Source organism: Giraffa tippelskirchi, chromosome 2 (assembly GCF_054371585.1).
Source record: "Giraffa tippelskirchi isolate mGirTip1 chromosome 2, T2T-mGirTip1v1.2.pri, whole genome shotgun sequence".
NCBI lineage: Eukaryota > Metazoa > Chordata > Mammalia > Artiodactyla > Giraffidae > Giraffa > Giraffa tippelskirchi.
The window spans coordinates 145,314,781-145,335,870 of NC_137276.1; the positions used below are offsets into that span (position 1 = coordinate 145,314,781).

The 21,090-nt window shown below is 36.9% G+C and overlaps 1 long non-coding RNA gene across 2 annotated transcripts in view; it reads right to left on the reverse strand.

Moving 5' to 3' along the window:
• The window catches only part of LOC145538635 (uncharacterized), a 520,942-nt gene that overhangs the window by 203,585 nt on the left and 296,267 nt on the right, over positions 1–21,090 (reverse strand). Inside the window, exon 5 of one of the 2 annotated variants that reach the window (XR_014077111.1) lies at positions 1,135–1,223. This is a non-coding gene — a long non-coding RNA (uncharacterized LOC145538635). The remainder of the gene's footprint in view (positions 1–1,134; positions 1,224–21,090) is intronic. The other variant, XR_014077110.1, reaches the window with a different exon arrangement.

Consider the following 21,090-nt stretch of genomic DNA (forward strand, 5'->3'; position numbering starts at 1 on the left):
TCAAAACAGCAAGAATGTTTTCACCGTGTATTTGTGTGTGTGTGCGTGTGCATGGAGTGTGTGTGGACGGATGGAAAGAGAGAATAAAATGACCAAAACTGAGAGGAAAAAAGTTAAAATAAAATGAAGATACTGTGAATATAGGTAAACTTGTTCAATTTCAAATGTTCTTCATTTTTACCATAAGTTAACGAAAATGAATGCTTGCTCCTATAGAAATATTTTTAAAAATCTTTTTTTTGGGGGGGGGCACTTCTATATAAGGAGATTTCTTGATAGCTTAGAAATCATCATTATCTAAGAAAAAACTTTATTTTTCTGTGCTTATAATTATCAAAAATCTGAAGATGACTGAAAGAGCAAAACTAAAATAAACTCCAAATTTGTTAAAATAATTTATAATTATAGTCTAGTTACATATACTTTTTTTCAGAAAAAAAGATCATCTTGCTAGAAAATAAGAAACACCTTCCAATGATGACTGGTGGGTCATGAACAAAAGGTGCTCAAATTTTTCAAAATGGTAAGTTTAATCATTGAAAGGAAAAGAACACAAGCCTAATACAAGGAAGTGAAATGCTGATGAAAAGCTTACAGTCTTAAAACACTGAGTGATTTGACCTCAGGTCTATTTCATTTACACGACAAGGAATGAAAAGCAAAAGTAAACAATTATTTTGAATCTTTTGACAGATGCTTTAAAATCACTGTCTGTGTAATTACAAAAGAAAACTTATTCTGAAAAGGGAAAAAACAAACAAACAAACAAACCTACTGAACCTCTGAGAAGTATTTATACCTGAGAAGAATGACTCACTGGAGATTCCTATCAAACTTTGTGGGGTTTTTGTTTGTTTCAATTTTATTGCCAGGGAGGATAATCAAAGATAAAAGCCCTTTGCCACACAGATACCACTCATCTCTTTCCCTATACCTAATTTACAATAGACACCCATTTCTATCAAAAGCTACCCCTCTTTAAAGAATCAGCTCAAGTTCTACCTCTCTGATCACATAAACACACTCTCACACACACAAACACACTTTTTTCCTTCTGAACTTCTATTGCTTTTTCTGTCTTTATGCATGTAGAGTATTTCCTAGCATTGCTAATTAAAAGTATGTAAGTCTTACCTACATGCAGAAGCCCCTTTATTACTTCTGGGCAGCACTTTCTGTATCTTTATATTTCTCTAGTTCTTTGTACAAAGTAGGTGCTCCGTCTTCAAGAGAAGATAAAAAAGACATTAGAAGACCAGAATTTAAACTGAATTTAATTTAAAACCTAAATATTTGAACTTGAGAAAGGGATTTAAACTCTTGGATCTCAAAACAGAATCTTAATGTTGGTTTAGCTAGCAAACTTAGCCCATGGTTTTGTTGTGAAGATAAATTAAGTAATATCTATAAAATGATTTACAATTTACTATACTATTAAAAAAGTATGGTTTATATTGGAAACAGATTCTAATGCTATAGAGAAAACAAACAAGCAAGCAAACCTCAGGCTACAAAGACAAATAGACATGCGTTCAAATTCTGGTCTCTGCCCTTTCTGTTGTTTACTCACTCAGTCTGTCCCACTCTTTGCAATCCCAAGGACTGTAGCCCACCAGGCTCCTCTGTCTATGGGGATTCTCCAGGCAAGCATACTGTAGCGGGTTGCCATGCCCTTCTCCAGGGGGATCTTGACCACACAGGGATTGAACTCCAGTCTCTGACATTACAAGCAGATTCTTTACCGTCTGAGCCAGCAGGGAAGCCCAAGAATACTGGAGTGGGTAGCCTATTTCTTCTCCAGGGATCTTCCCAACCCAGGAATCAAAATAGGGTTTCCTGCATTGCAGGTGGATTCTTTACCAGCTAAGCTACCAGGGAAGCCCCCCTCTTCCACAGGAAAGTGACAATTCTGCAAAGACGCCCCAGGACAAACAGGGGCCACACAAGTCTATTCCCAGCCGGAGTGGAAATGAGTAAAAAGAAAAGGAGAAAGTGTTGCACTGTTAAGGAAAGTTCCAGGCTGCCCGCCCACCTGAAAGCAAAGCATATACCAGGGACACTATGCATCCACTTTCTACCTAGGTCCTTTTTCAGCTCCATCACCATATATAAAACTGTAATAATACATATCTAGCAGAATATTGTGAGAATTAACATTCACAGAGTATGGGAAGCAATCAACAAATGGTAGATTTATCATTATTATTCAAGTATCAGTTCAGTCCAGTTCAGTTGCTCAGTCGTGTCCGACTCTTTGCGACCGCATGGACTGCAGCACGTCAGACTTCCCTGTCCATCACCAACACCTGTAGCCTACTCAAACTCATGTCCATCGAGTCAGTGATGCCATCCAACAATCTCATCCTCTGCCATCCACTTCTCCTCCTGCCTTCAATCTTTCCCAGCATTAGGGTCTTTTTTCAAAAGAGTCAGTACTTCGCATCAAATTGCCAAAGTATTGGAGTTTCACCTTCAGCATCAGTCCTTCCAATGAATATTTAGGACTAATTTCTTTTAGGATGGACTGGTTGGATCTCCTTGCAGTCCAAGGGACTCTCAAGAGTCTTCTCCAACACCACAGTTCAAAAGCATCAATTCTTTGGTGCTCAGCTTTCTTTATAGTCCAACTCTCACATCCATACATGACTACTGGAAAAACCATAGCCTTGACTAGACGGGCCTTTGTTGGCAAAGTAATATCTCTGCTTTTTAATATGCTGCCCAGGTTGGTCATAACTTTTCTTCCAAGGAACAAGCGTCTTTTAATTTCATAGCTGCAATCACCATCTGCAGTGATTTTGGAGCCCAAAAGATAAAGTCTGTCACTGTTTCCACTGTTTCCCCATCTATTTGCCATGAAGTGATGGGACCAGATGCCATGATCTTAGTTTTCTGAATGTTGAGTTTTAAGACAACATTTTCACTCTCCTCTTTCACGTACACCAAGAGGCAATTTAGTTCTTCTTCGCTTTCTGCAATAAGGGTGATGTCATCTGCATATTTGAGGTTATTGATATTTCTCCCAGAAATCTTGATTCCAGCTTGTGCTTCTCCCAGCCCAGCATTTTGCACGATGTCCTCTGCATATAAGTTAAGTAAGCAGAGTGACATTGTATAGCCTTGATGTACTCCTTTCCTGATTTGGAACCAGTCTGTTGTTCCATGTCCAGTTCTAACTGTTGCTTCTTGACCTGCATACAGATTTCTCAGGAGGCAGGTCAAGAATTGTTATACTTATTATTTCAAAAAGAGATATGATGCAGAAAACTACTAATACAATCTAAAACAGCACCAGAAGTTTGATAATGGGTCTTTATGCCACATTTGTTGCTCCTTGAATTGAAATACAAGGAAACAGAGTCAATTCAATAATTCTCATAAATTGGACAACAATTGATTAACAGAAATCAACTCTGATTTTGTGTTACTTTCAGTCTATATAAATTTACACAAACTGTATAACAGAAACACCTGTAGAATTTCTCAAAATGCTGAATCTTATTCCCTACAACTGATATATTGAACCAACTGGTGAGTGAGCATGCTGTGTCCAGCTGTTTGTAAGCCCATGGACTGTAACCCTCCAGGCTTTTCTGTCCATGGAATTTTCCAGGCAAGAATACCGGAGTTGATTGTCATTTCCTCCTCCAGGGGATCTTAGCAACCCAGGAATCCTAGCAAACCCGGGTCTCTTACATCTCCTGCATTGGCAGGTGGATTTTTGTGCCACCTGGGAAGCCATTGAACCAACTATCCATCCAACTAGCCATTGAATCAACTATCCATATTGATCAAACTATCTGTCAATTGTTTGATACAATTATATCAAACTTGCCATTTCTAAATCAAATAAATATGAATACTACTACTACTACTACTACTACTACTACTAAGTCGCTTCAGTCGTGTCCAAATCTGTGTGACCCCATAGACAGCAGCCCACCAGGCTCCGCCATCCCTGGGATTCTCCAGGCAAGAATACTGGAGTGGATTGCCATTTCCTTCTCCAGTGCATGAAAGGGAAAAGTGAAAGTGAAGTCGCTCAGTCGTGTCCGACTCTTAGCGACCCCATGGACTGTAGCCTACCAGGCTCCTCCGTCCATGGGATTTTCCAGGCAAGAGTACTGGAGTGGGGTACCATTGCCTTCTCCATATATGAATAGCCTAGCTCTAAATGTTTCTTCATTAAGTCTAAATTTAATGATGAAACAACACCCACATTTTACAATGAGGATCATATAAGAAAGGGTGTAACATTATTTTGAATGTTGTAGAGGTGTAGTAAGAGCCATATTAGAATAAAAAAACTATAAAAATGTCTATATTGTCATCATTATTACCATTATTAATATAATTACTGCTATTATCAGTATTATTTTAAAGTATGTGTGCATATGAGCTCATCCCAAAGAATCAGCATGAATCCTTTCTTTCCATTGGCTACTTCAGTGAGTTGCTTCTTCACTATATCCTATTACCTGTCTTTCCCAGGTGGCACTAGTGGTAAAGAACCCACCTGTCAATGCAGGAGACATAAGAGATACAAGTACTGTTCCTGGGTTGGAAAGATCCCCTGGAAAAGGGCATGACAACTCACTCCAGCCTTCTTGCCTGGAGAATCCCATGAAGAGAGGAGCCTGGTGGGCTACAGTCCACAAGGTCGCAAAGAGTTGGACACAACTTAAAGCAACTTAGCATGCACATATCATCTCCAACTAAGAATTTACAACTCAAAATAATTATGTGTGAGAATTTTAAAAGCATTCATCCAAGTTATTTAATTTCAGAGAATGAGAAAGTGTGCCATTTGCTTGAGCTAAAATAGTTGTGGCACTACCTGGTTGGTTAATCTGGGTATGTTATTCTTGAGATTTTAAGGAAAGAAGTATGTCAAATATGTTAAGATGAGTCAAAATGTTCATGTCATGATAGCTAAATCTTTAGATTGACCCTTAAATCTTGAAAGTGACTTAGAGATTCATGTTTATTTTGATTTGACTTAACAGTAATCTCTATTCAAATGTATATGCATAACATGAAATACACAGAACATTCATGATTCTGTGAACAATCTTCACTTAGTGAAGATCTTGACTAACTGCAAGGAACAAAAGGAAATTATTGCAAATATTAATTAGAGGCTAGTTCATTTTCTGTATTTTTTATATAATGAATTTCAATAGAGTATTCAAAATGATATTTTGAAAAGAAACAACTGCTATATGGATTTTGTTAATCTTGATTTAAGACAAAGAAGGTCAAATTATTCACCTCTTTCCTCTTAAGTGGTCCCCTCTACAAAGCCATTATAATTGGTATATGTCATAGTCCTAAATTCTCTAAAATATATTTATTATTCATATAAAATATTGATTCTAATGTAATATATAGTTGAAATTTAATTTACTCATTTTTGAAGTGTACAATTATTATTTTATTGAATTCCTGCATTTTTAATAAGTTCTTTTTTTCAACTTAAATTGGAATCCTATGAAAACAAGGGGATATGCAATTTTTGTTGAAAGAACAAAAGTCATATCATGCAACTTGCTTGTTTCACAGTATGACCCTGAAAATTTGTGTAATATAAAACTAGCTACCTACCTGTCTCAAAGAGGCATGTTGAAAAGTAACTAATAAATTGTTTTAAAATTTTCTGAACATAATGTGCTACACATGAGTTCAATAAAAATGATCAAAAAAACAAAATACTGGAATTCCCTCAAGTTGAAATAGTATCATGCACAACCCACCATGTACCCCCTCTAAACATTTCTATATAATAAAGATAATAAATACTTAGGATAGCTTTTTTAAGATGTAAGAAGATCAACCCATTATTAACAGAACAGGTAAATAAAACTTTGTGAGAATTCAGGACTTTAATCTCAAAGACAGAGAGAAAGGTAGAAAACAAACGCTACTTTTACCATTTTTAATCTTCCCTAATTTCAAGTTCTCATGTCCACGATTGTTCCTAAACTAAGAGATCATAATTAATGGCATATCCCCTACCATTTCAAAAAATGATACATAAAGACAGCTGTTTGTCTCCATGTGTGAGATAATGCAATATCCAGCCTCCCTGGATTCCATTATATCTCTAGATCCAACAGCTGCATCCAGAGCTTTCAGAAATTCCTGAATTTTACCTCTGACATTTTCCATTAGCTAGCTAGCCTTTTTGCCTGAGTTACTGCTAGAAATAACTGAGAAATGCTCTGTGTTTTAGCTCTATAACATGTGGAAGAAAAACCACAAGACTAAGTCTCGAATCATCCTCTGCCCTTGGAGTTCATCTTCAGTTAGCTTTGAGGTTCTATCAATCCCCTGAAACTGCTCTCAAATTCTTTCATTTACTTTCTGATAATTTTTGACCTGGACTTTCAAAAAACGTCTAAAAATATACAAATTTCCCGTCTCTCCCTCCTTCAAGCAGCCCTGCACACTACCCCAGGAATAATCAGCCTGATGCCCTGGTCCATGCATGCTAGGAGACAATGGGGTGGCACGTGGGCTGCCATTCTCTCCCACGTGGAAGAACAAGTTTAGGTGATCACCCTTGGAAATAGAAAGAAAGGAAAATTCAAAAGAGAACAGATTGCCATTTTTATGATAACTCACCCTATGAAATGTTTCTTTAAATATTTTCCAGATTAAACCAGATTGCTTCCCAATTATCCATCAAAAGTACAAGGTACATTCCCAGAAGGAAGTAATTGAAATAGCGATTTAAGCAAGCCAAACAAAATAGCAACTAACTCTGTTATGTCTGTTCTATTATAATCTGACTGAAGACATATTTATATTTTTAGCCCAGAGCACTTTTTTCAGCCTCAGACCTACATATCCATCTGCTAACCTGACATCTATACTTGAACATCTTATGAGCATCCCAAATTTAATGTGGACAAGTATTAACTTTTGAAAATTCCCTTTCAAACATTTTCCAAAAATTGGCATATCTATATTTTAGTGTATGGTTCCTTTATCCTCCCACCAGAACCATCTTTGATGATTTCATCTCCTCTTTGCCACTCATCCAAGCCTTCCTGATTGTATGTATTTCCACAAAATATCTACATTCAAACCACTTTCTTGCATTGCTACTGCCACAGTGCCAGGCTGACACCTTGTTTTCTAAACTGAATTCTGTCAACAACCCTGTTACTGTCTTTCTGCTTCCATTCTTACCCCTTTGTTCCCCTCTAAATAGAGCAGAAGAGTGAAATTTTTAAATTATAAACTGTACCATCTTTCACCTGCTCAAACCAATTGTTACTGAACTGAAAATAAAAGTTCTTAAAGTAATTTCCAACTTGTTGCCTCACCTGGCTGTTCTCTTTCTCTACAGTCTCAGGGCATGTCTAAGTTTTCAGATAAACAATGGGTCTCATACTCAGAAATTTAATTACACATTCTTACCTGAAATTTGAATTTAGCCAAGTGTCCTGCATTTTATGTGACAATCCCAGTTGTGCCATTATTTTGCTCATGACATATCAGTCACAGCAACCTTTCAAAAGTTTCCTTCTGAGCTACACCCTTTCTTGTGTAATGCCTACTGTTTCTATTAATGAAAAGTCTCCTTCAGAAAGATACATGCATCGCAATATTCACTGCTGCACTATTTACAATAACCAAGACATGGAAGCAGCCTAAATGTCCAACAACAGATGAATGGATAAAGATGATGGAGTTGTGTATATACACAATGGAATATTACTCAACTATGAAAAAATGACATCATTTGTAGTAACATGGACAGTCCTAGAAATAATGATATTAAGTGAAGTAAATCAGACACAGAAAGACATTCATATGACATCACTTGTATGTGGAATCTTAAAAATGATACAAATGAACTTATTTACAAAATGGAAATAGACCCATAGACATAGAACACAAAATTTATGGTTACCAAAGGGGAGAAGGGAGGTATAAATCAGAAATTTGGGATTAACAGATACACACTACTATATATAATATAGATAAAAAAGGACCTACTGTGCAGCATAGAGAACTATATTCAATATCTTATAATAACCTACAGTGGAAAACAATCTCGTAAAAGAAACACACTGAATCACTTTGTTGGTACACCTGAAACTTTGTAAATCATCTATTTGTTGTTTAGTCACTAAATTGTATCTGACACTTTTGTGACCCCATGGACTGTAGCCTTCCAGGTTCCTTTGCCCATGGGATTCTCCAAGCAAGAACACTGGAGTGGATTGCCATTTCCTTCTCCAGAGGGTCTTCCCAAGCCAGGGATCAAACCCACGCCTCCTGCATTGGCAAGCAATGGTAGGCAAATTCTTTATTGCTGAGCCACAAGGGCAGCTCCAAATCAACTATACATCAATTTTAAAAAAGAGAGAAAAAGAAAATGATCTACTGTCCAATGTTTACCTGAAAAGCTACTGCTTTTTTTCTAGATTTACCTTAAATGCTACATTGTAAAAGAGTCATCTAATATTTCAGTGTGACTGAGGCTACATCATTAAATTGTCACAACACCTTACAGATTTTTCTCCTTGCTCCTATCATAGTTTATATAGTTACTTACATGAATATGAACATGTATATATGTGTTTAACCTACCACTCCATTTGCCATTCTAGCAGAAAATCATGGACACAGAAGAGAATCATGGACACAGAAGAGCCTCAATATGTTTTTGGAAAGTAGGAAGGAAGAAGGCAGCGAGGAAAAGAGGGAGGGATGAAGGAAGGAGAAAGAAAGAAAGAAAAGGAGGGAGGAAGAAATTTTATTTAAATCAACTCCTTTATTTGAAGTCCATGCTGTCAATGAAAACTTCTCTAGTTCAATTTCCTGAAAGCATTTACCATTTTGGACCAATGTAACTGACTGGAAACATAAAATACTGTTTAGTCATTCTTACCAAATCTACTGAGTGCTGCAAATGAAGATATTGGTACAATGGTTTGTGAACTCAGCCCTAAATAAAAAAAATCAGCCTCACCAACCCAGGCAATTGTTGCCATGTGAGAATATAAACTCAGTATTTTGAAGTAATCTATTTTTTTAGAACAGATCAGAATTCTTTATGACAATTTTCCATTTTAAAATATTGGGTACTGGTTTAAATAACTTCAGAACTTGGCAAAGAATTACCAATCAAATTGGTCAGTGAAGACTTAACAACATGCCTTCATTTCTGCACACATGACAAGGACACAGATGACAACTAAGGTATAAATGGGGGGGGGAATATACATATAGGGTAAAGAAAAAATAAACAATAATATCTCTGAGGATCATAAATCGAACACGAGAAACAGGTGACAAAATTAATTCCTTTGTATTTGAAGTCCGGCCTTAATTTATTCTATATCAAGGGTCCCCAGCATCTGGGATCTCATGTCTGATGATCAGAGGTGGAGCTGATGTAATAATAATATAAATAAGTACACAATAAATGTAATGCACTTGAATTATCCACAACCATCCCCCACCTCTCCAGTTCACAGAAAAATTTTCTTCCATGAAACCAGTCCCTGGTGTCAAAAAGGTTAGGGACTCCTGCTCTGTACGGTCCATTCTGTAGGTCCCAATGTAAAAAATATGTTTAGAGAAGCAATTAAGTCAATAAACCTATCCCAGCCACTCAATCACCGCCATTATCCCCAGGACTCTATCATTCTGAGTAAGCTAACCCAACCATTCCTTTGTAGTGTTTGAGAGCAGAGGCAGGCCCATCAAGAAAGGAGTACCCCAAGTTCCCCAATCTCCTTCTTGGGAGGTGAAGGGTGTAGGTTCTAATGTTAGTGGAGGCAAGAACAAACCCATATTCCTATGCATTGTGAAAAATAAATCAGGCTTCTCAGGATACTTTATTGTTGTTATTCCTTTGCTTTCTTGTTTATTTTACATCCAGGTTCAAAAATAGATTGACTATCCACACTTCAGGGCTTTCTTGCAGAAAAGAAGTATTAAGGTTGTTAGAAAACAAATCTTTGTACTGGCTCACTAGTTCACTAGCTCCAGTATAGAGCTTGCTGCAGCCAAAGAACAATCTGTCCAAATTTACAGTCTTTGGTTAATTCCTCAGATGGCTTTGTAGTAGATGCATCCCTGGAGCTTTCTCCTAAGTCATCTCTCCTTTTTGTTTGTATATTTTAAGCAAATGAAACAACCAGTATATTGTAATAAGTGTTTTTCTTTTCTTTTAAGGAAAAATAGGTAAGATAAATTGTTTGTGGGAAAAATGGTAGAAACTAAAAAGCTTCAGTTGGCTAAATGTGGCATCTCTCAAACAGTTAAGTCAGAGCTTTCCGTAGCTCAAGGGACTTCTAGTCAATAAATTTAACAAGCTGCAGCCAGAGTCCAAGCTTTCAGTGCAATATGTTAATGAGAGTTCAGGAAGCTGTCTGCTTCTCAACCCTAGGACAGAGTTAATAGAGGGGAAATGACAAAATGTGTGGGGAGGATTTGAAAGAGAAAGCTTTTTACCATTTTTGTTTCTTTCTTGTTTAACTTAAAGACAAATAACTACAGAATCTTAGTTTTGAGAGCTAAACCAAGCTGGAAGTGTTAAAAAAAAAACAAAAAAAATCTTCATATATGAAAATATTTCCAAGGCCAAGAGTTTTTGAACATTTCACAGAACAGATAAAGCTCTTTAGAAAAGCATGATTCTAGCTGTGGAAACTATAATACAAACTAGCTATAGTGAAGTTCATAACACAGACTAACCATCTGATTTTACAAATTAATAAAATTTATGATGTGAACTGTGATATTCCAAAATAGCACAAGGAACACCTGTTAAACAAGCCAAGCTAAGTTTGTTAGACTTACTGTAGAAAAAGAGACCATGAATTTGACCATATCAATGGTGTCTCAAAATGAGGAAACAAGAGGGCTTCCCAGGTGATGCTGGTGGTAAAGAACCCACCTGCCAATGTGGGAGAGGTAAGAGATGCAGGTTAAATCCCTGGGTCAGGAAGATCCTCTAGAGGAGGGCATGGCAACCCGCTCTAGTATTTTTGCCTTGAGCCTGGTGGGCTGCGTCCCATAGGGTGGCAAAGAGCTGGACATTACTGAAGCATGCATGCAGAGGGATACTGACTGGGCTTGGGCCAGATTTTAAGGTAGATTTTGCAAGACCCAGAATGGTTTAACTAGGAAAAGTTTACAATGAAAGAGCTTTGGATTGTAGGGTACAGCAAAGCTAAGGTCCTGAAACAAGGCCTGATGCTCAAACTATGTGCTTTTTAAATTGGTTCACAGTCTTAGCTTTCAGAAGAAAGCATTTCCTAGAGAAAGTGGCTAAGTTATCTTTTCCTAGCCCCAGTGTTATTTTGCACAGACAACAAAATGTATGTTTGTCCCCAGAACTTTTTAGCACACAGACACAAAATTGTGTTGGCTGCTGTTTCCTCTTCCCAAATATGTATACCTCATTTCTACAAAATTCCTATAGTAGAAATCAGAACTACTTTGACTTCAGCTATCTGTGACTCTTCTACTACCTTTATGAAATGCCTTAGATATCCCTAAAAAGAGTCCACCTCCTTATTTAACGTTCTTCTGGCTATGTATGTGTGGTGTGTGTGTGTTAGTGTGTGTGTGTGTGTGTTATTCACACAGGCGTGTCTGATCTATACATGGGATCTTTGTGACCCCATGGACTGTAGCCAACAAGGTTTCTCTATCCATGGAATTCTCCAAGCAAGAATACTATAGTGGGTAGCCATTCCCTTCTACAGGGGATCTTCCCAACCCAGGGGTTAAACCCAAGTCTCCTGCATTGCAGGCAGATTCTTTACCAACTGAGCGACCAGGGAAGCCCTCTTCTTGATCTACATCAAAGAAGTTTAGTCCTTAGGACTTAAGTCATTGAAAATACAACAGAGCCATTAATTCTTAGTATCCCACTTCTTATGTATCATCCAAAAAATTACATATCTAATCTACCAAACAGAGTAGTGAGGAAAAAAAATAATTTATTAAAGTAAGGGGATTTTTATATTATAGATTGCATGAAGGTCAGAAGCATGGAATATTTAGAATCTGACTTTACCCAGTTTGGCAGATTAATTTGGTTACTCTCTTAAGAACTAAATTTGATGACTGAAAAGAAACTTGGAGAATATCTAATTCAAATTATTTTGTTTATTTCCCTTAAATATCAGGAAATAAATAAATATGAGGAAGCACTGACATCCATCTAAAGTCATACAGCAACCTAGCTTCTTTTAGGTGCCATATCTTAGAGACAGTTCATTTTTCTTTCCACATGCTCTTACTCTGCCTCAGTTTATCTTTCTTTCCCACAGACCCACATCTCTGAGGAAAGAATGTCTCTACTTGCTGGCACTATACCCCATCAGAGTTGTTCTTACCAGCAACCCCTGATGACATCATACTTTGTATCTTTTCCCTCTGTGTCCTGTCTCCTGAAATCTCATGAATGAACCTATATCCAAACATACCTCTCAGGAAAGCATCCTCCATTCTTAACCGGACACTATTAAGCCCCTGCTTAAGCTATTGGTTCATTCTTGGGATTCGGATATAGCATGGTTAAGCCCAGGTGGGACACCCTGTCAGGTACCCAACTGCTTGAGCGGCTAAAGACAATCTTGGAGAACACATCTTGAAAAGTGAAACTTGAAGTATGGCCCAATGACAAACCTTCAGTCTTAAAAAAAAAAAGAAAATTATGATCATACTTGGATTTGTCCAAGCCATGAACACCATGAAACCATGATCACCATGAACACATTTGAAACTTAGGAGGAGTAAAAGCTAAAGTAACTCTTTTAAACTAGTAAAGATAATGCTAAGTCACTAGGGGTTAAGAGGAACATATAAGCAAGATAATGAAAGACCTTTGTGCATCAGGCCTAAAACCTACAAGTACCACTGGTAACAAGAAGATACTGGGTTTATGGCTTTGGCAAAGAATCCGGAGTATATCACTGGCACTGGCACTCATGCTGGGCATCAACAGGAGAGATAACAGCAATCCTTATTAGCATGTATCACCAACATGATCTATAAGAGCAGAGGATTATACTGCATAATAACCAAGAGAACTTAGTTTACACACTCACATAAAAAGCTTACTAGGTTAGACCTTAGGAGCCCTGGAGACTCTAGAAGGAATAAGTCAGACTACATCTAAAACAGTGCCACTGATTAGTTTTCCCTGGGGCCCTGGGCCTAAGAAACTATATTACTGCCTGATTTCTTTCTTTTTGCTCTAGCTTGAATCCAAATCAACCCGTTTTTAAACTTTACAACTCAACTATTCAGCAATTTCTTTGCCCTACTTGTTTTCTATTTTCATTCCTTTTATTTCTGGTCAATCACAAGGTGAACATTTATAGCATTAGTTTTTAGTATTTTCAGATACCTCTTGACTGATGCCTTGGGTCACTTATAAATCTCTCATAAAAACCTTCCTCCATCTTGTCCTGTTTTCTATGACAGCATGGTTCTGAAAGAGATCTCTTCTCAATGCAGTCCATCTACAAAGAAATGCCCATTCATCATTCTCCAGTTGGGCCAACTATTAATGTAGGTCTCCAAGACACAAAGTGCAACAACAGCTTATTCTACCAACCATTGGCAGATACTCACTGAATTCAGCACAATGTGATTTAATATCCCATCTGGGCCAGATTTCTGTTTCTTACATGTTTTTTCACAAATTCTAGTGCTTATCTTTCTAAGTTGAATAATTATAGTGGATCTTTGGGAGAATTTTTAATACTAGCAAAGAAGTGAAGTGTTAGTTGCTCAGTTGTGTCCCACTCCTTGTGACACGGGATTCTCCAGGCAAGAATGCTAGAATGGGTTGCCATTCCCTTCTTCAGGAGATCTTCCCAACCCAGGGATCGAATCTGAGTCTCCTGCATTGCAGGTGGATTCTTTACCATCTGAGCCACCAGGGAAGCCCAATACTAACAAACTTGCCCATAACAGCAGCACCTTAAAGCAAACAGGGATTAAAATTGAAAATACCTGTTGAATGAATTTTTCTTTGCATGAAGAAACTCCTCAAACAAATTCAGGTTCAAAAACTATTTCCTAAAAAAGAGTTCTTAGCCAAGACACAGATAAAACATAAAAATTCAAATGTATCCATTTTAGATCTCCCAAAGCACAACTTGAACCTAACAGCCTTTATCCCACTTGTCCTCATCCCCTCTCCTGTGCTTCTCCAGTACCCTCTGCTCTTCTTCTCTTTAGGACCCAATTTCTTTCCATACTGGGCAGCTATAAATCCCTAAAGCTCAATTGCCTCTCAAAGTTAAATTCATTTTAAATGGGGTAAATCCCTGTTCTGGCATTAGCACTCATATTGAACATCAATACAGGCTGTTACACATGTATTACTACTAACCCTAGTATGTTTTATTAGCAAAAAAAATATTTTTCAATATTTTATTTTTGTATGCTTAATTATACTTCTTTCTAGATTTCTGAACAAGGGGTTTCACATTGTTATTTTTTACTGGGTCTCACAAATTATGTTGCTAGCATCTATGCTATGCTATAGTGCAAAGTGGAGCAGGGAAAGAAGAATGTCAATATATCCATAGAATTCCTCCCTTGCAGTTTTCATAAACTTATACAGAAAGTGAATCAAAATAGGCCACTTTAGATAAGATTTTAGTTTTTCTTTTAAATGAAAAGATGTGAATCTTAGGGGAAGAATATTGTACTGATATCATTACAGACTTCTCTGTATAAAAAACAAAGAGAAAAGCGAGGAAATGATGAAATGAAGAATTGGGTCATTTGTTTTATACCCCCACAGCTCTTTCTGTCAACAATTCTAATAGGAAATAAGTTCTGTTCTCTTCATTTAGTTGACCACTCCTGGCTTCTGGGTTAGAGGTAGACTACAAAGTCCAACCATAAATATCCTGTTAGTATTTGCCTGTATATAATTCTCAAAACCGGTATCTCTAGAGGTTTAAATGCCACTGTGCAGTCCAATTAAATTATTCTTAAAATAATCATCCAACAAAAAGAACAGATAAACTTGATAGAGGTTAAAATCAACACCACTGGAAAGCTAATATACGATCACCGTCCCTTAAAAAGTGATTGCAGAGCTGTGCTGATCACTTCCTCAACTCAGGCTGAGGAATGATTCTGGGAACAGGTTGAAAACAGACACCGCCAACATCTATTTAATTGACCATTAGGACAGAGAACAAAGGCCACTTGTGTCAGCATGACTTAACTATATCTTCTAGGAAATTCTTGCCCAGGAATATAAGTCAGTTGTTGTTACTGAAGTTCAGTCACTAAGTTGGGTCTGACTCTTTGTGACCCCATGGACTGCAGGGTTCCCTATTCTTCACTGTCTCCTAGAGTTTGTTCAAATTCATGTCCATTGACTCAATGATACTAACTAACCATCTCATCCTCTGCCACTCTCTTCTCTTCCTGCCTTCAGTCTTTCCTAGCATCAGGGTCTTTTCCAGTGAGTCTCCTCTTTGTGTCAAGTGGCCAGAGTAATGGAGCTTCACTTCAGTCTTTTCAATGAATATTCAGGGTTGATTTCTTTTAGGATTGACTGGTTTGTTCTCCTTGCTGTCCAAGGCATTCCCAAGAGTCTTCTCCAGCACCACAATTTGAAAACATTAATTATTTGGCACTCAGCCTTCTCTGTGATCCAACTCACATCCATATATGATTACTGCAAAAACTATAGCTTCGACTCTACGGACCTTTGTTGGCAAACTAATGTTTCTATTTTTTAATATGCTGCCTAGGTTTGTCATTGCTCTCATTCCAAGGAGCAAGCATCTTTTAATTTTATGGCTGTAGTAAACATTCACAGTGATTTTGAAGCCCAAGGAAATAAATCTGTCACTGCTTCCACTTGTTCCCCTTCTATTTGCCATGAAACAATGGGACTGGATGCCATGATCTTAGTTTTTTGAATGTAGAGTTTTCAGTTTTATCTTACCCCTTTCCCAATTTTGAACCAGTGAATCAGTTGCTCCATCTTACGTTCTCATTCTTGATTCTTGACTCACATACAGATTTCTCAGGAAACAGGTAATGTGGTCAGGTATTCCCATCTCTTTAAGAATTTTCCACAGTTTGTTGTGATTCACACAGTTAAAGGCTTTAGCGTAGTCAGTGAAGAAGAAGTACATGCTTTTTGGAATTTCCTTGCTTTCTCTATAATCTAATGAATGTTGGCATTTTGATCTCTTGTTCCTCTGCCTTTTCTAAACCTATTTTGTACATCTGGAAGTTCTAAGTTCATGTACTCCTGAAGCCTAGAAGGAAAAATTTTGAGCATAACCTTACTAGTATACAAAATGAGTGCAACTGTACAGTCGTTTCCAGATTCTTTGGCATTGCCTTTCTTTGGGATTGGAATGAAAACTGACCTTTTCCAGTCCTGTGGCCACTGCTGAGTTTTCCAAATTTTCTGACATACTGAATGCAGTGTTTTAATAGCATCACCTTTTAGGATTTGAAATAACTCAGCTGGAATTGATGCTTTTGAACTGTGGTGTTGGAGAAGACTCTTGAGAGTCCCTTGGACAGCAAGGAGATCCAACCAGTCCATCCAAAAGGAAATCAGTCCTGAATACTCATTGGAAGGACTGATGCTGAAGCTGAAATCCCAATACTTTGGCCACCTGATGCAAAGAACTGAGAAGACCCTGGTGCTGGGAAAGATTGACGGCAGGAGGAGAAGGGGACAACAGAGGATGAACTGGTTGGTTTTATCACTGACTCAATGGATATGAGTCTGAGTAAACTTCGGGAGTTGGTGATGGACAGGGAGGGCTGGCGTGCTGCAGTCCATGGGGTCACAAATAGTCGGACACAACTGAGCAAATGAACTGAACTGAACAACTGTAATTCCATCACTTTCACTAACTTTGTAGTAATGCTTCCTAAAGCCCACTTGACTCCAGGATGTCGAGGTGAGTGGCCACACCATCGTGGTTATCCCAGTCATTACGACCTTTTTTTATAGTTCTTCTGTGTATTCTTGCCACCTCTTCTTAATCTTTTTTGCTTCTGTTAGGTCCTTACCATTTTTGTCCTTTATTGTGCCCATCTTTGCATGAAATGTTCCTTTGGTATCTCTAATTTTCTTGAAGAGATTTCTAGTCTTTCCCATTTTATTGTTTTCCTCTATTTCTTTGCATTGGTCACTTAGAAGGCATTTTTATCTCTCCTCTCTATTCTTTGGAACTCTGAATTTAGTTGGCTATATCTTTCCCTTTCTCCCTTGCTTTTTACCTCTCTTCTTTCCTCAGCTATTTGTAAAGCTTCTTAGACAACCGTTTTGTCTTTTTGCATTTCTTTTTCTTGGAATGGTTTTGGTCATTGCCTCCTGTACTATGTTATGAACTTCCATCCATAGCTCTTCAGGCACTCTGTTTACCAGGTCTAATCCTCCTCCACTGTATAATCATAAGGGATTTGATTTAGGTCATACCTAAATGGCCTAGTGTTTTTTTTCCCTACTTTCTCCAATTTAAGCCTGAATTTTTCAATAAGAAGCTGATGATCTGAGCCACAGTCAGCTCCAGGTCTTGTTTTTGCTGACTATATAGAGCTTCTCCATCTTCGGCTACAAAGAATATAATCAATCTGTTTTTGGTAATGACCATTTGGTGATGTCCATGTGTAGAGTCATCTCTTGTGTTGTTGGTGGAGGGTGTTTGCTATGACCAGTGTGTTCTCACAACAAAACTCTGTTTGTTAGCCTTTGCCCTGTTTCATTTTGTACTCCAAGGCCAAACTTGCCTGATACTCCAGTATCTCTTGACTTCCTACATTTGCCTTCTAATGTATATGACCCAGTAGACCTATAAATAATGTAACTCTTTGCTTCAGAAAATTCCTGCAACCAATCTGTCTGGGAAAATAGTTTGCTCCTCTGGGAAAACAGTTCTCCTTTCAAGACCATATATTGTTAACCAGGCACAGCTTGCATCTCAAACAGTAGTTTACTTATTAAGACTCACTCAAGTGATCTCGTCTCCCTGTCCACCAACATAAACTTATTATGCCACAGAACTTGCTCAGTCCAAATCAGTGTTCTCTAAGGAAGTTTCTAAACCACTCAAGGCATACCCCATAATTTTAGAAATATTTTTCCTTGCATTTCTTCTTAGACACTACTGAGACTTTGTCAGGAAAGTGTTTGTTCTTACTTCAGAAGAACTAATAATTTAGATTTTGCTTAACTAGTAAACTATTTTTGGTGATCTCTTAAGGAGTGGCAATCAACAGGCATCTTTATATCAACCTGGTTAAATTTGTCAATGTATCAAGATAAGTAAAAATGAAGAGAAAAGAGCAGTAATCCACCAATGTAACTAAAAATGATCAAATAAAAGAGCTTCTCTATCATCCTAAATGTACTAGTAAATGAAAATGAATATCCCTAGTGGCTCAGATGGTAAAGAATCTGCCTGCAATGCAAAAGACCTGGGTTTGATCCCTGGATCAGGAAGATCCCCTGGAGAAGGGAATGGCTACCCATTCCAGTATTCTTGCCTGAAAAATATCATGGATAGAGGAACCTGGAGGGCTACAGTCCATGGGGTCACAAAGAGTCAGACATAAATGATCAACTAACACTTTAATACCCTCAAATTATAATTTCCCTCAAATATTTTAATAGTCACTATATTAAATGACTATGACAGGTGGCAGAGCAATAGTCATATAAAATGTTATCTGGCTTGTCCATATAACTAAAATTAAAATTATTTTCTGGATTTTGTGTCAGAAAAGCAGAACAAACATCTAGTTTTACAACTCATCTCTGCAATTTTGTAAAAGTCACTGATTATTTCTTTGTTTAGCTCTTCACTTCTAAAATAAGGCAAATATATCTACTGAAGAATTATAATTTTGATTTCCTGCTCTGCATTAGTGCTCTAGGAAATCGATTATGGCCATGCAATCATTAAATTACAAAATGCATATAAGATAAATTTGTAAATATTTTTTAAAAAGTAAATGGTAAAGTGGTCTTATTTTTATCATTAGTAACATTATCTTAATTCTCTAATATGTAGAGTCAAAATGTGTTTTAAACATGAAATTATTAGCATCTTCACAAGCCAGAACTTCTCTAAAACTAAAATCTTTCGATGTGTGTTTTGTCACTATGAGTTAATCAGGTTTATTTTCATTGGGACATGATAAAATGCTGTGATTTGAGATTATGGAAAACAAATGATAAAAGAATATTACTGGGCTTTTCTAAGGCTGATTTTTTATCAAAAGCTCATAGAAAAAGGATTGTTCTAATCTTAGATGAAACTATATACTTTTTCCTGTGGTACAATATATATATAACATAAAATTTACCATTTTAACCATTTGTAAGTATGAAGTTCTGTGAAATTCGGTACAGTCACACTGTGGTATCAGCACCATCCATTTCCAGAACATTTTCATCTTCCAAAATGAAATTGTATACCAATTAAACACTAATTATCCTTCATTCCACCCTCTCCACAGCCCCTGGCAATCACCATTCTGTTTTTTGTCTATGAATTTGACTACTCTAGGTACCTTAACACATTATTGATTGGGGGATTTTTGCAGAAACTAAGGCCTGTGGTAGTAACATGTCTCCAGTCAATAATGTGTTAAATAAGTAGAATTATTCAATATTTGTCCAGGCTTTTTTCACTCAGCTTCATGTACTATAGTTTCATCCACTTGGTAGTATGTGTCAGAATTTTATTCCTTTCTAAAACTGAATAATATTTCATTGTGTGTCTGTGTGTGTGTGTATACACATATTTCGATTATCCAATCATCCATTAATGGACACTTGGGTGACTTCTACCTTTTAGCTTTTGTGCATAATGTTGCTATGTACATAGGTGTTAAACATTTTTTTGAGACTCTACTTTCAGTTCTTATGGGAATAAACCCAGAAGTAAAATTGGAGGATCGTATGGTAATTCTATTCTTTTTTTTTTTTTTGATGAATAACCACACTGCTTTCCACAGAGATTTCACCATTTTGCATTCCCTCAAGCAAAGCACAAGGGTTATAACTTCTCCACCTCCTCTCCAATGTTTACTTTTTGCTTTTATTTTGTTTTTACTACCCCTGAATTTGTGTTAAATTATATTTCACTGTGGTTTTGATTTGTGTCTCTTAATGATTACTGATAGTAAGCATCCTTTCATGTGCTTATTGATCATTCTATATATTATTTGGAGAAATGTCTATTGGATTTCTTTGCCCATTTTTAATTGGGTTGTTTATTTGGTGTTGAGTGGTAGGAGTCCTTTATATATCTCAGTGTCAATCTCTTAGCAGAGTATGGTTTGTAAATATTTTCCACCATTCTACAGGTTTCCTTTTACTCTACTGGTAGTGTGCTTTGGTGCACAGTTTTTAATTTCCTATTTTTAATTATCTATTTGCAGATGGAATTACATGTCTTAACTCTTACTTGTGAAATACATGCGTGATTCTTACCTCCCAAGAATTTACTGATGCTGGAAAAAACTCTGTTGGAATTATACATTTTTTATAGAAGCCAGAACTTAACTGAATACATGAGAATGTGTCCATTTGCCACTAGAAAAAGGAAAAACAGATGGAGAACTCTGTTAAAAATAAGTACTTGAAAGAATTATCCACTTTGCTCTTCATTTAAGGATAAAGAGAAATACACTGAGGTACCACATTTCTAATGGGAAACAAGGCTAAAAGTAAAAAGCTGATAAATCCTTCCAAGTTAGAGCTGTAATGTATTTACAGGTGAATATCAAAAGGTATCCCAGAGCCAGGTCTTGGTTTATCAACCAGCAAAAAGAACTTCCTGCTCTACTCTGCCAAGATTAATTATTTACTATTTGAACAAAGGACATTCCCATAGTAAGTTAAGTACCCATGCTTTTGAGAGTGAAAGGAGGAAAAAAATGATTAAAATATGTTTGTTGCATACCATCAAGTATTATCCAATATCTAGAAAACACAAGAGACACCTATACTGAATATCATGGAGAGCTCTTAAAAACTGTGCAGTGAAAATATTAAACAGATTTTTATTAATAAAATTTTTAAATTTAGAACCAATATAA